This window comes from Kogia breviceps, chromosome 2 (assembly GCF_026419965.1).
Source record: "Kogia breviceps isolate mKogBre1 chromosome 2, mKogBre1 haplotype 1, whole genome shotgun sequence".
Taxonomy (NCBI): Eukaryota; Metazoa; Chordata; class Mammalia; order Artiodactyla; family Physeteridae; genus Kogia; species Kogia breviceps.
The window spans coordinates 123,557,154-123,573,475 of NC_081311.1; positions in this window are offsets into that span (position 1 = coordinate 123,557,154).

Here is a 16,322-nt window from a genome sequence, read left to right on the forward strand (position 1 = left end):
TATTTGTTTCATAAATTATGCCTTTGGTGTTGTATCTAAAATGCCATCACCATACCTAAGATCATCTAGGTTTTCTCCTATGTTATCTTTCAGGAACTTTATAGTTTTGCATTTTACATGTAAGTCTATAATTTATTTTGAGTTAATTTTTGTGAAGGGTATAAAGTCTGTGTCTAGATTCATATTTTTTTGCATGAAGATGTCTAGCTGTTCCAGAACTATTTTTTTAATTTATTTTAATTAATTAATTAATTAATTTATTTATTTTTGGCTGCATTGGATCTTCATTGATGCGCGCGGGCTTTCTCTAGTTGTGGCGAACAGGGGCTACTCTTCGTTGCGGTGCGCGGGCTTCTCATTGCAGTGGCTTCTCTTGTTGTGGAGCACGGACTCTAGGCGCGCAGTCTTCAGTAGTTGTGGGCACGCGGGCTCTAGAGTGCAGGCTCAGAGTAGTTGTGGCACACGAGCTTAGCTGTTCCGCGGCATGTGGGATCTTCCTGGACCAGGGATCAAACCTGTGTCCCCTGCATTAGCAGGCAGATTCTTATACACTGTGCCACCAGGGAAGCCCCCCGGAACTTTTTTTTTTTTTGCTGTACGCGGGCCTCTCACTGTTGTGGCCTCGCCTGTTGCGGAGCACAGACTCCGGACGCGCAGGCTCAGCGGCCATGGCTCTCGGACCCAGCCGCTTTGCGGCATGTGGGATCTTCATGGACCGGGGCATGAACCCGTGTCCCCTGCATCGGCAGGCGGACTCTCAACCACTGCGCCACCAGGGAAGCCCCAGAACTATTTTTTGAAAATATTATTTTTGCTTCTATTTCTAGGCTCTCTATTCTGTTCCATTGATCTATTTGTCTGTTCTTTCACCAATATCACACTGTCTCGATCATTGTAGGTTTATAATAAATCTTGAAGTTGGGTAGCGTCAATTTTCCAACTTTGTTTTTCTCTTTCAATAGTGTGGTGGCTATTCTGGATCTTTTTGCTTCTCCATATAAACTTTAGAATCAGTTTGTTGGTAACCACAAAATAACTTCCTGGGATTCTGATTGAGATTGCATTGAATCTATAGATCAAGTTGGGAAGAACTGACATCTTGACAACAGTAAGTCTTCCTATTCATGAACACGGAATAGCTCTCCATTTATTTAGTTCTTTGGTTTTGTTCATCAGAGTTTTGTTTTCTCTATAAGAGAAAACTCTATAAGTTTTCCTTATAATGAGCGTGTATATATATCGATAGAGTTATACCTAAATATTTCATTATTTATAGCTAAATATTTCATTGGGGTGCTAATGTAAATGATATTTGTTTTTTAATTTCAAATCCACTTGTTCATTGTTGGTATACAGGAAAGCAGTTGACTTTTGTATATTAACCTATTATCCTGAAATCTTACAGTAATTCCACATTAGTTCCAGGAGTTTTTTCGTTGATTCTTTCAGATTTTCTACATAGATAATCATGTCATCTGCAAACAAAGACAGCTTTATTTCTTCCTTTCCAATCTGTATACCTTTTCTTTCCTTTTTTTTTTTATTGCATTAGCTAGGACTTTTAGTATGAAGTTGAAAAGGAGTGGTGAGAGGCGACACCCTTGCTTTGTTCCTGATCTTAACAGGAAAGCTTCTAACCATTAAGTATAATGTTAGCTGTGGGTTTTTTTTGTAGATGATGGTCTTTATCCACTTGAAGAAGTTTCCCTCTATTCCTAGTTGGTTGTGATTTTTATCATGAATGAGTGTTGGATTTTGTCAAATGCTTTTTCTGTACCTATTGATATGATCACATGATCTTTCTTCTTTAGCCTGCTGATGCATTAGCTTACATTAATTGATTTTCAAGTGCTTTCTCTGCCTTTTAATGTCTGGTTGGGGGCGGGGGATGTGGGGGCTTGTGACCCATCGTGTTCAACACAGTCTTAGGTGAAGTCTACTAGATGTGTGTAGTGAGATATGCTCTGGGAAGGATTTCACTTCCTTGGTAAACATGGAGGAATACAACACTGCTCCTCCCTCTTTCATTTGGCTTTAAATTGTGGATGTGCTAGCTGGAGCTTTAACAGCTGTCTTGCCACCACAGGGAGGAAAAGGCCAGAATTGCAGAGACATTACCTCTGAAATCATTACAGCTTCTTGTGCAAACACCTACCTCTAGACTTCTTGTTATATGAGAAAAATAAAACACTTTTTGTTTAGCCACTATAGTTGGGTTTTATGTTATATGCAGCCAAACATGTTTTCAACTGATTTCATGTCATATCCATAATAAGACATATGGAAGTCATCGAAGAAGGCTACCTTATTGCTTTGATTCTGCAAGTGGTGCTCTGGTGCCTAAGCTTAGGAAAGACTGGCATGAAGGGGGAACTGACTGAGGGCAAAAAGGAGAGTGGTTGAGAGACAGGGAATCAACAGAGCATGTTATTGCTAGGGATCTCCTGGGTGATACCAGTTTAGAGTAGGGATATCAACACACAGCCAAGGGCAAGACCCATGTCCCAGGGGGAGAGTAGAAAGCTCTTCAAGAAGTGGCAAAATATTTAAAATGGATAACCAACAAGGACCTACTGTATAGCACAGGGAACTCTGCTCAATATTATGTAACAACCTAAATGGGAAAATGTATAACTGAATCATTTTGCTGTACCCCTGAAACTATCACAACATTGTTTATCAACTATAATGTAAAATTAAAAGTTAAAAAAAGAAGAAGTGGCAAAATAAAGTGAGGAAGCAACATGGTGTAGTAGAAAGCAGATGAGCTTAGGGACAGAAGAAATGGGAAATTGAGTTCCTGACTCTGCAACTTTTTCTGCTATATGACTTAGCCCTATTATATAACCACTCTTAGCCTCAACTATCTCTTCTATAATATGGAAGGAAATTGTCTTCCTCACAAGGTCACTGTACAGATTAAAAGCAGTAGCATATTTAGAGCTCATAGTTATATCACCTTTGCTGTTTCATACGTTCAGAGCCAAGGTAAAGTTAGCAAAGAGATCAAGGCAACCTCTATTAGAAAGACATACACAGAATGGAAGCTCGGGTTTAATGAGTTATGCTGATAGAAGTTCTGTGAATTAAAGGTCTCCTAAATTCAGCAATCCAAAGTGCCTACCTAGAGTCACCCAGCCTTAAATGGGCTATAGCTAGGGAGCAAGAAAGACTTCCAAACCTAACTGAATAAAGAAATCAAAATATTAATATTTTTAGGGGGCAATAGGAAATCATGGGTTTCTTTGTACTGCTTGTAATAATTTGATTGTTTAAGTACAATAAAAATTTATTGAATTAATGATACGTTAGAACGTTAAAATCTTTTTAGTAGTTCCTATAGCAATATTTACCTGGCTTATAAAATCATTTTGATATTTTCTTCCAGTTATAATTGGAGGAAACATCTTGCTTCTACTCAGGAGGAGGTCTAAACTGAATTAAAGAACACCTTGAGAGTTTTGAACCAATTTGATGTGATATTTCATCACGATCAAAGTAATTAAAATTACATTATTTTAGGAAGAAACAAAATCCAAAGGAGATTTAAGCAGTTTAAGTTGTGAAGGAATGAGGATTAAACTATTTGAAGTTGGTATTATGAGCACATTTAGTGAAAATTGCAAATATTTCCTTAGAGTAGGGAAGATTTCCCATGACTGGATTTTCTTCTAAAGTTAGATTTATTCATACTTAATCCAACAAGCAGTTAGTGAGAATCTTCCAGGTGCTAAGCACAGAACTGGAAATACCTGGAGTAATTTTTTTTTTTTTTTTGCTGTACGCGGGCCTCTCACTGTTGTGGCCTTTCTCGTTGCGGAGCACAGCCTCCAGACGCGCAGGCTCGGCAGCCATGGCTCACGGGCCCAGCCGCTCCGCGGCACGTGGGATCTTCCCGGACCGGGGCACGAACCCATGTCCCCTGCATCGGCAGGCGGACTCTCAACCACTGCGCCACCAGGGAAGCCCTACCTAGAGTATTTAAAAAAAAAAAAAAAAAGTAGATGATTATCCTTGGGAGCTGTTGCTCTTCCAATACAATGGGTCCCAAGCTGTGTATGCATAAGGATCACCAGGGTAGCTTGTTAAAAATGTACACTTCTTGGGCTTACCATAGAAATTCTGATTCATGACAATGAGGCTAAAAATTTTCATCAACCACTCCAGATGATTCAAGGGCAGATGGACTGAAAATCACACTGTGAAGCACATTATTCTCCAGCTAGAACCTATAACCTAGTTGGAAAAATAAAAATATATATATTTCAAGAGGTCAAGGATACAGGATAACAGACCAGGATGAAGGGTGCCCAGGCAGAGGCAGAAAACCAGAGGGATTTCCTTGGTGGTCCAGTGGTTAAGACTCTGCGCTCCCAATGCAAGGGGCCCAGGTTTGATCCCTTGTCGGGGAACTAGGTCCCACATGCATTCCTCAACTAAGAAGCCTGCATGGTGCCGCTAAGGTCCAGCACAGCCAAAATTAAATAAATAAATATTAAAAAATAAATCAGAGTATGCTGTTTTGGGGGTCAGATGGACCTGACATTTTCTGGGAAGGTGTGATCACAGGTAACTACAGCTAGTCCCAATTAGAACATATAATAATCCCACAAGTCAGGGTGAAGCAACAATTGAGACTAAGCAGAAGGCCACAGGAACCAAGGGCAGTCAAGAATTACAGACAGGGGCTTCCCTAGTGGCACAGTGGTTAAGAATCCGCCTGCCAATGCAGGGGACAAGGGTTCAAGCCCTGGTCCGGGAAGATCCCACATGCCGTGGAGCAGCTAAGTCTGTGGACGACAACTACAGAGCCTGTGAGCCACAGCTACTGAGCCTGTGAGCCACAACTACTGAAGCCCGCGCACCTAGAGCCCATGCTCAACAAGAAGAGAAGCCACCGTAATGAGAAGCCCATGCACTGCAATGAAGAGTACCCCCTGCTCGCTGCAACTAGAGAAAGGCTGCACGTAGCAGCAAAGACCCAATGCAGCCAAAAAAAAAAAAAAAAAAAAAAAATTACAGACAAAATAAATTAATTAATTAAAAAGACTAGAAATAACAAGATCATTTGGGTGATAATTCAAAAGTTCCTTACAGGCTTCCCAATGGGAAAGAAAGCAGTTCCAGGGCTAGGCTTGCAAGAAGAAGTAGGGGAGTGGTGCCCAGAGGAAAGTGAAGGGCTGAAAGGGAACCAGCTAGCATGCTCACATTGGGAGAGCAAGGAGAGTCACCTGGGAAAGTGAAATGCATATGCTTCTCTGGCCTGAGTTTAACTCCCTTTAGCGTAGGAATGGCCATTTCACTGACTTAACAACTGACCAGTAACCAAAGCAAGCTGATAGGGGTGACAGTGAAAAGTGAGAAATAGCCACTTCTTTTAAATACACTGACCAATGACCCGCAAGGCGCTAGGAATACCAGGCCCTTGTTGAGTAGTCTTCTCGAAGGCATACTTCAACCTTATGCATCAGTATCCTCATCTGTAAAATAGAAAAAAGAATAAAACCTAACTCATCTAGTGGCAGTAAGTATTAAGGATATTAGAGGTAAACCATTTAGCTTCCTGCCTAGCCCACAGTTAGCTCTCAGGATAAATTATTTATTTATTATAATCTGGGGTTTCCCTTAGGACCTGAGCAATCATAGGCCACTTTTTGCCATGCTTGGGGTTTTCTGGCTCTTTTGTTAAATTTTTAGTCAGCTGTCACTTTAATTTGGGGATATTTTTCTAATGAACAGTGCCAGAAATCTTGTCACATCATGTCCTTTGAATGTGGGTTGCACTCCTGCCGCTAACCATTTCTTAACCCCTGGCTAGGGGTGCTTAGTGGCTGATGTTTATTGAGCTCTTTCCCTGTGTTGGGTCCAGTAGTCAGTGATTTATATGAATTATCACAATTATTCCTCACAAAAACTGCTTGAACTAAAACTACTATTGCCCTTATTTTACAGACAAGGAAACAGAATTTTAAAAACTGTGTCCAACTTACCAGCTGCCTTGTTCTTGCATAAGTAGGATTTTCCAGGAAGATCTTTCTTTCCATCTCCTATCTTTGCATCTCATTTTTCATCTACTTCTTTTCTCTCTGCTTACCAGTCACCACTGTCATCAACCACATATAAACTTTACAGCATATAGCTTCAACCACTTTGAGAAAATGAAACCTGATACTTTTAGTCCAAAGTCAAAAAGAAAGGAGAGCAGGAAGGATTACTGCCAAGTCTGAGCTAGAATCCCCCCCTTTAATAGGTCAACTGTGGCCAAGAGACCTAAGGAAATATGGCAGCTCTTTTGTTAATGACAGAATGGAGTGGAGGGAAGAACAGTTCCTAGAAGAAGGGGGTGCTCTTCCAAGGTGAAGGGGTGTAGAACAGATGGAAAAATAGGTGTCCACTGCATCTGTCTGGGCTATGCATTCCCCACAATCTCATTGCATTTTTAATATTTTGATCTCCCATTTTTAATCATTTTCAGTACAATAGAGATTTAAGAAAAAAATTTTGCTTTGGGGGCTTTCTCCTTTCTCATAGATTTCAATTCAGTATTTTGGATTGTTTCTTTAAGAATTTAAACAAACACAACCCACTCCATAAAACTGACAAAAACAAAGAAACCAGGCAATGAGAATTGGACCTGAGACAGGCCCGTCTGGCCCCTGCTGTAAGCACTTTTCTAGTACAGTTGGATAAGGTTAGCAGAGTTCAGTTCTCTTGAGAGGTGAGCTCTGCAGGTGTTTGTAACTAATGATTAAAGAGCAGGCAAAGGGCTTGATCCTTTGAGGGAGATCTTTTAGTTCTAATTAGCTGCCCAGTCCTCTCCCGCTTCCTTCCATCAGCGAACTTTTCTTTGATCTTAATTGTGTATGGAAATGATTGCAGCTAAAATGATATAATACAATAAACATTTGTTAAATTAATTTGGTAAAGTCAAATGGTGTAAGTAGCATTCAGTAACTCTGGACAATTTTATTTCTTCTATGCATAATGTAATGTTTGGCATTTATTCAGTCTACTTTTGCATATAAACGTGAGTTGGGGGCAGGAAGAAATCTGCCTAACCAAAATACCACCTCAAAATTGGACATCTGACATCAGCCCCTCTATCAGTCATGGACACCTTATACAATAGAAGCAAGGATGCTTTCTTCCCCTCCAAAACCTAAAATAATAATAATAATAATAATTCAAATGTGAAGAACTGGTGATTTTTTAAACATATTTATTGGAGTATAATTGCTTTACAATGGTGTGTTAGTTTCTGCTGTATAATGAAGTGAATCAGCTATACATTTACATATATCCCCATATCTCCTCCCTCTTGCATCTCCCTCCCACCCTCCATATCTCACCCCTCTAGGTGGTCACAAAGCACCAAGCTGATCTCCCTGTGCTATGCAACTGCTTCCCACTAGCTATCTATTTTACATTTGTAGTATATATTAGTCCAAGCCACTCTCTCACTTCATCCCAGCTTACCCTTCTCCCTCTCTGTGTCCTCAAGTCCATCCTCTATGTTTGCATCATTATTCCTGGCCTGCCCCTAGGTTCTTCAGAACCTTTTTTTTTTTTAATATTTCATATATATGTGTTAGCATACGGTATTTGTTTTTCTCTTTCTGACTTACCTCACTCTGTATGACTGACTCTAGGTCCATCCCCCTCACTACAAATAACTCCATTTCGTTTCTTTTTATGGCTGAGTAATATTCCATTGTATATATGTGCCACATCTTCTTTATCCATTCATCTGTCGATGGACACTTAGGTTGCTTCCATGTCCTGGCTATTGTGAATACATCTGCAGTGAACATTGTGGTACATGACTCTTTGAATTATGGTTTTCTCAGGGTATATGCCCAGTAGTGGGATTGCTGGGTCATATAGTAGTTCTATTTTTGTTCTTTTAAGGAACCTCCACACTGTTCTCCATAGTGGCTGTATCAATTTACATTCCCACCAACAGTGCAAGAGTGTTCCCTTTTCTCCACACCCTCTCCAGCATTTATTGTTCGTAGCGTTTTTGATGATGGCCATTCTGACTGGTGTGAGGTGATACCTCATTGTAGTTTTGATTTGCATTTCTCTAGTGATTAGTGATGTTGAGCATCCTTTCATGTGTTTGTTGGCAATCTGTATATCTTCTTTGGAGAAATGTCTATTTAGGTCTTCTGCACATTTTTGAATTGGGTTGTTTGTTTTTTTGTTATTGAGCTGCATGAGCTGTTTGTATATTTTGGAGATTAATCCTTTGTCAATTGCCTCATTTGTAAATATTTTCTCCCATTCTGAGGGTTGTCTTTTCGTCTTGTTTATGTTTTCCTTTGCTGTGCAAAAGCTTTTAAGTTTCATTAGGTCCCATTTGTTTATTTTTGGTTTTATTTCCATTTTTTTAAAGTAAAAAAATTCGTGTAAATCTATTTTAAAAGGAACAAACCCTCTGATTGAAATAATAGCTAATTCAATTTTTAGAGCAGTGTATATGTTATAATTATTCAATGGCTTTAAAATAACTTGGCATTGTTTCTTCAGTAGAGGCATTATTGTTTAATGGCAGATGAGTCATTTCCCCAGCCCCAAGCAATTAATCGGTGTTTCCTAAACTTGCCTAAAATAGGAGACACTTGGCGCTTTTGCTAAACATATGGATTCCTGAGCCCACCCCAGACCAATTGAATTAGAATTTCTAGGGAAGGCATGTGGGAATCTGTATGTTCAGTAAGCATCCCAGGTGGAGCTTTTTATTAGACAGGTTTGGGAAAAACATTGGATTCCTTTGACAGTGGCATAAATTTTTTGAATTACTGTTATACAGAGTGACTAGAATAGAACTTTATCTTTGGAAGAACTGGGACATTAGAAAGTGCTCATAGATTACAAACCAACACATGTTCTGCTTTATAAATACATCTTCTTTTTACTTGAAACAAATACCATGGATTTACATATTTTCCCTTAATCACTCAAGTGCTGCAGAAATTTTTATTCCTTCAATAATAAGCCCAAGATTAAATTCATTACCACCTTGGAAAAAAGAACACAAGGAAGGAAATAACTCTTATTGAACATCTCAGCATACATCAGGCATGATCCTGATAGTTGGTTTATGTAAGTTATTTACCTTAATCTTAACGATTAACTGGTGGGGTAAGTGTTAGTTTCCATTTTATAAATGCAGAAACTGAGGCTTGAAGAGGTTAACAAATTTTCCCATGGTCACTCAGTAAGCAGAGAGACAGGGGTCAAATCCACCAAGCACATGTTCTTACCACATACTAGGTTTTAGAGTTTCAATTCCAAATCAAGTAATTCAAATTCACTAGGCAGAATAATCATGGGTTTGTGAACATTTCTTCTCTGAAGGCCAAAAAAGGGGCATTTTAGGGCTTCCCTGGTGGCGCAGTGGTTGAGAATCCGCCTGCCGATGCAGGGGTCACGGGTTCGTGCCCTGGTCCGGGAAGATCCCACGTGCCGCGGAGCAACTAAGCCCGTGAGCCATGGCCGCTGGGCCTGCGCGTCCGGAGCCTGTGCTCCGCAACGGGAGAGGCCACAGCAGTGAGAGGCCCGCATACAGCAAAAAAAAAAAAAAAAAAAAAAAAAGGGGGCATTTTTTGGTATTTGGGCTGAGCCAAAGAGGGAGGAAAGGACAGATTTCAGAGTCTGATTGCCTCTTCTAGAATGAGAAGCCTCTTTTCTTCTTGTAATCAGAAAGATATCTACAGTTCTCCCCTAAAAATTACCTCTCTGAAGAGCAAATGAGAAAATTAATAAAATTGTAAATCTAGATATGTAACATGTGTGATATATAACTGTGGCACTGGATTTTCCTCCCACTCATTCTCTTTCTTATTTCCCCATGCTGTTTATTCTGGCTGAAGTGGTTGCAGCCAGAAACAAAAATGCCCCCTTTGGGCTTTCTTGTTTAAAAAACCCTTTTTTTTTTAAAGGGTTTGTTTTCTTAGACCTCAAAGCTGTTGGAAGGTGCCAGATGGATGGTCTTGGAGGCCATGAGGGCTGTGTTTATCTGCAGAGGAGGGAAGGTGTGCATGGGGCATCCTGGGCTTCCCACGCAGCCCAGATTAGGAACCCTGGCCCTCCAGGATGACAGTTAATATTAAGGGGGGGAAGTTATGAGGACTCCCTGAAATAAAAGCAGACACTATAAGTCAGTAACACATTCCTTTGTTTGTTGCTCTGTGGCTCATATCACAAGCAAAGACCCTCCCATCCAGTCATTTTGAAAGTAGGCTAAGGATGATTTTGGAGGTGGTGATACAGTAGAGGAATGCAGGATGAAGGGAAAAAGTAGCTCACAGAATGGGGAGAATGAGGAAAAATAGTCTGAGCTTGACTTTTCATATAAGGCTGTCTGAATTTTGTGATATTTTTTTCCCTTTCTTTCTTTCTCTTTCTTCCTTTCTTTCTCTCTTTTCCTTCCTTCCTTCCTTCTTTCTTTCTTTCTTTTCTTTCTTTTTCTTCCTTTCTTCCTTCCTTCCTTTCTTTCTTCTTTCCTTTCTTCTTTTCTTTCTTTCTTTCTTTCTTTCTTTCTTTTTCTTTCTTTCTTTCTTCCTCCCTTTCCTTTTCTTTCTTCCTTCCTTCCAATCTTTCTTTTTCTTCCTTTCTTTCTTCCTTCCTTCTTTTCTTTCTTTCTTCCTTCCATTCCTTCTTTTTCTTCCTTCCTTCCTTCTTTTCTTTCTTTCTTCCTTCTTTTCTTTTCTTTTTCTTTTCTTTTCTTTTCTTTTCTTTTCTTTTCTTTTCTTTTCTTTTCTTTTCTTTTCTTTTCTTTTCTTTTCTTTTCTTTTCTTTTCTTTCCTTTCCTTTTCTTTTCTTTCCTTTCCTTTCTTTCACACAAGAGTTGCATCCAGAGTGCCACAAATGACTTCTAGAAGAGAGTCTTCACCCAGTTCAGCTACCTTTAAATGACCAATTGGTGAAGCAAGGCAGTGGGGGAAGGTGGTACCAATATTTGAGAGTCCATTCAAAAAGCCTCAGTATTTCTCCTATTTATCCTTCTTTACCACTGACTTATAATTTTTGAAGTTGTTTTGATTTCTATGGAGATATACATGTTTAGTATATCAGCTATATTGAAAGAAGTTTCAGCATGTTCTCTCTATATGTACATATATTTACAAATGTGTGTTAAACTTATATAAATGAAATTAAGTTTCTGTGTTACTATTTCTATATCATTCAAAAATGATGCAGATGGATTTTTGCCAAATTTGAATGTATGTTTATGTGACAAGTTATATTTTGTGGGGCCTACAGAAGGTAGTATCTCAGAGATATAGGCAAGATAAGAGCTGGGATTTTAAAACTTATAAGTAGTTAATAATTCTCTGGAACACTGTTGGAGAATCTACTAAAACTTTTTAAATTATAAAATTGGAGTTATTTAATTAAGATACAGTTAAAAGTCCTAATGTCTATTAAAACAAACAAAAAAGAAGCAGGTAATAGGTTTCTAGCAAAAAGGTGAACAGAATATATGTCTATCTTTTCTTTCTTCCAGAAAATCTCTTGAAATGATGGATTGGAGCAGAATTAAAATGAAACAGGCACATGTGACAAAGTACTGGAACTTCTACCAAAATATCAACCATGAATTTTAAATATTAATGATTAAGGAAACAATAGATTAGACAAAACTATAGAGTATCTGAACTGGAAGATTGAAGAAAATCAGCTAGACTGCTACAGAGACAAAGATAGGCTGTATATGAAAGAATAGTTAAGAGACTATAGATAGGCCAACACATGGATAAGTTTCAGGAGAAGAAAAAAAAAGAGAGAATGAGGGAGAAACAATACTTTAAAAGAGAATTTACTAGAACTGAAAAAAAACCAAACCACCCCAAAACCCATGAGCCTTCAAACCGAGGAAGCAAACCAAACCCTGAACAGGATAGATTCATTAGCACATAGTCTCTTGGTAGTAAAAATACAGAAAATCAGAGACAAAGAAAAAAATATTAAAAGAAACCAGAGAGAAAAAGGTACAATATCAATTTTTCAAAAAGTTGACAATTATAGTGACAGTAGATTTCTCATTACCAGCAATAGAGGCTAGGAGAGAATGGAATAATATCTTCAAAATGGGGAGGGAAAAGAACTTCCATCTTAGCATAATATAACCAAATAAACTACATTCAAGACTAAGGGCAAAAAAGACAATGTCAGATAATTTTGCCGTTCACAAACTCTCATTGAAAGAAACACTAAAGAATGTACTTCTGGCAATGAAAAATTAATCCAGGAGAAAAAAGCAACATGCCAAAAGCAAATGAATTGGTAAGCACATTGGTAAATTGAAATAATGATTGTCTATGCTAGCAATACTACTACTACTAATGGCTGATGTGGATAAATAAAGAGGAATTAAGATAATAGACAACATTAACATGGGAGGTAGGAGAGAGGAAATTTGAATTAAAGTGTTCTGTATTTCTTGAAGGAAGAGGAGAGAGAAAATGACTGATTTGACTTATTTTTTTATTATTTATTTATTTATTTATTTTTTGTGTGTGGTACGCGGGCCTCTCACCGTCGCGGCCTCTCCCATCGCGGAGCACAGGCTCCGGACGCGCAGGCCCAGCAGCCATGGCCCACGGGCCCAGCCGCTCCACGGCACGCGGGATCCTCCCGGACCGGGGCACGAACCCGCATCCCCTGCATCGGCAGGCGGACCCCCAACCACTGCACCACCAGGGAAGCCCTTGACTTATTTTTTGTAAGAGCTTTATTAAGATATAATTAACCAACAATAAACCGTACATATTTACAGTTTATAATTTGATGTGTTTAACATATGTATACATCCACAAAACCAGCACTGTAATCAAGTTAATAAACATACTCACCACCCTCAGAGGTGTCCTCAGGACCTTTGGAATTCTGCCTGCCCTCCCTCTCCCAAACATTAGTCTGCTTTCTCCTTCTATAGATTAGTTTTCATTCTCTAGAACTTTATATAAATGGAATCATATAATACATACAATTTTTTTGGTCTGGCTTTTTTCAGTCAGTATAATTATTTTGAGACTCAACCACATTGCTTGTATCGATAGTTCATAATTTCATTGCCAATTAGTATTTCATGGTATGCTTATTCCTTCATCTGTTGATGGACACATGCAATCATTCCAGTTTTCGGTCATTACAAATAAAGCTGCTATGAATATTATGTAAAAGTTTTTGTTTGGATATATGTTTTCATATTTCTTGGGTAAATACCCATGAATAGAATGGCTGAATCATATGGTAGATATATGTTTAAATTTTTAAGAAACACCAGTCTGTTTTCCAGAGTGGTTATATCATTTTACAATCCCATCAGCAGTGAATGAGAGTTCTAGATACTCTAAACTCTTGCCAACATTTGGCGTGGTCTTTAAAATTTTTGCCATTCTACTAGGTGTATAGTGGTATCTCACTGCAGTTTTATTTGCAATCCCCTGATAAGGCATGATGTTGAGCATCTTTTTATGTGTTTACTAGTCACGAATATATTCCTTTGTGTTAAGTGTTCAGATCTTTTTTGTCCATTGTTTTCCGTTTATTGAATTTTGAGAAGTCTTTATGTATCCTGGGTACAAGTCCTTTATCAGATATATAATTTACTCATATTTTCTTTTAGTCTGCAGTATGTCTTTTGATTCTGTTAACTGTGCCTTTCAAAGAGCAGATGTTGCAACATTTGATAAAGTCCAATTTATCAGTTCTTTCTTGCTATGTCTAAGAAATCTTTGCCATACCCAAGGTAGCAAAGATTTTTACCTATGTATTCTTCTAGAAGTTATATAGTTTTAGGTTTTGCACTGAGGTCTCTGACCCATTTTGAGTTGTTTTGAACCTGGTGTGGGGTATGTACTGAAGTTCATTTTTCACATATGGATATTGAATTCCTCAACAATCACTATTTCAACCATTTGTTGAAAAGACTATCATTTCTCCACCGAATTGCCATTGTACTTGGTCAAAAATCTGTTGTCCATATACGTGTGGGCCTTTTTCTGGACTTTCCATTCTATTCCATGGATGTGTCTGCCTATCTTGATACCAGGATCATGCTCCCTTGATTTCTGTAGCTTTGTAATAAGGCTTGAAATCAGGTAGCGTTAGTCCTCCCATTTTGTTGCTTTTCAAAGTTGTCCTGGCTATCCAAGTCCTTTATATTTCCACACTAATCTTAGAAGTGGCTTGTCAGTTTCTCCAAAAAAGTCTGCTGGGATTTTGTTTTTGAATACATGAAATCTATAGATCCATTTGGGGAGAACTGCATCCTACAAATGTTGAGTCTTCTGACCCATGTGCACAGTATACTGTAGTTTTCAGTGTACAGGATTTGAAATTCTTTTGCCAGATTTATCCCTGGGAAAAGGAAAAATTTTATATTTTATGATTTTTATGTTATTTTAAATTTATGAAAGCTTATCTCTATTACATAGTAAAATATTTTAATTTTGTATATCAATCTTGTATCCTAAAACCTTGCTAAACTCACATATTAGTTCTGCTAACTATTTTCTAGATTCTGTTAAGAGTTTCTACATAGAAGATCTTGTCATTTGTGAATAAAGACAATTTACTTCTTTTTCAAACTGGGTGCCTTTTTGGTTGTTTGTATTCTACCTTATTACACTGGCTAGACTCTCCCACATATTGTTGAATTAAAATGGTAAAAAAAGATATTCTTGCTTTAGTACTGATTTTAGGGAGAAAGCATTTCATCTGTTACCATTAAGTATGATATTGGCAGTAGGTTTTTTGTCAATGTATTTTATCAAGTTAAGGAAGTTTTTTGGTTTTTTTTTTTTTTTTCTATTTCTAGAAGCTGAGGGTTTTTTTCAGGAAAGGATGTTGGATATTTTTCAAATGATTATTTGTCATCTATTGAGATGATCATGTGTTTTTCTTTTTTAGTCTGCTGATATGGTGAATTACATTGATTGAATTTTGAATGCTGAAACAACCTTGCATTTCTGGGATAAATCTCACTTTCTCATGATGTATTATCCTTGTTATATGCTATTGGATTCTATTTGCTAAAATTTTGTTAAGAATTTTTGCATCTATGTTCATGAGAGATGTTGGCTATTTTTTTCTTTTTTCTCGTAATGTCATAATGGCTGGTTTTGGTATCAGGGTAATGTTTGCCTTCAGAATGAGTCAGGAAATATTCACTCATTTTCAATTTTCTGGAATAGGTTGGGTAGAATTGGTATTGTCTCTACCTTAAGTGATTGGTAAAATTCCCAGTGAAGCTATCTGGGTCTGTAGTTTTCTTTGTGGGAAGATTTTAAATACAGATTCAATTTCCTTCATAAGTATATGACTATTCAGGTTATCTACTTCATCTTGAATCAGCTTTCGTAGTTTGTATCTTTCAAGGGATGTGTGTGTCCATTTCACCTACATTGGAGAACTTGTTGACATAAAATTCAAAACATTCCCTGATTATCCTTTTCAATATGTGTAAAATGTAGAGTGATGTTCATTCTGTCATTTGTGATATTTGTTATTTGTGTCTTTTTTCCTGATGACTCTGACTAGAAGTTTATCAGTTTTACTGATCTTCTCAAGAACTAGCTTTTGGTTTCATCAATTTTCCTATTATTTTCCTGTTTGCTATTTCATTGATTTCTGCTCTAATCTTTGTTTTTCCTTTTTTCTGCTTAGTTTGGTTTTCAGTTGCTTCTTTTTTCTGGTTTCTTAAGGTGGAAACTGAGGACATTTATTTGAGCCCTTTATTCTTTTCTAATATAGGCACTTAGTGTTCTAAATGTCTATCTAAATACTGCTTTACCTGCACCCACAAATTTTCTTTAATTTTAAAAAATTTATCATGGTTTTATAGAAGTGTGCTATGTAGTTTCCAAATATTTGAGTATTTTCCTGATATCTTTGTGTCCTTGATTCCTAATTTAATTCCATTTTGGTAAGCAAATATACTTTGTAATATTGGAATCTTTTAAAATTTGTTGAGAATATGGTTAATCTTGGTAAATGTTGCTTGTACGCTTGAAAAGTTATGTATTCTTCTATAGTTGGGTGAGGTGATCTATAAATATCAATTACATCAAGTTGTTGATAGTGTTTTTGAAGTTTTCTGCATCTTTACTGATTTTCTGTCTACTTGTTCTAACAAATATTAAGAGAGAAGTGTTGAGCTCTCCAACTATAACTGTGGATTTGTGTATTTGTCCTTGGAGTTAATGTATTTTGAAGCACTGTTTTTGGGGTGTTATGTTCTCTTGATCAATTCATTCCCTTATTATTATAAAATGACCAGCCTTGGGTTTTTTCCTCACATGCACTTACTA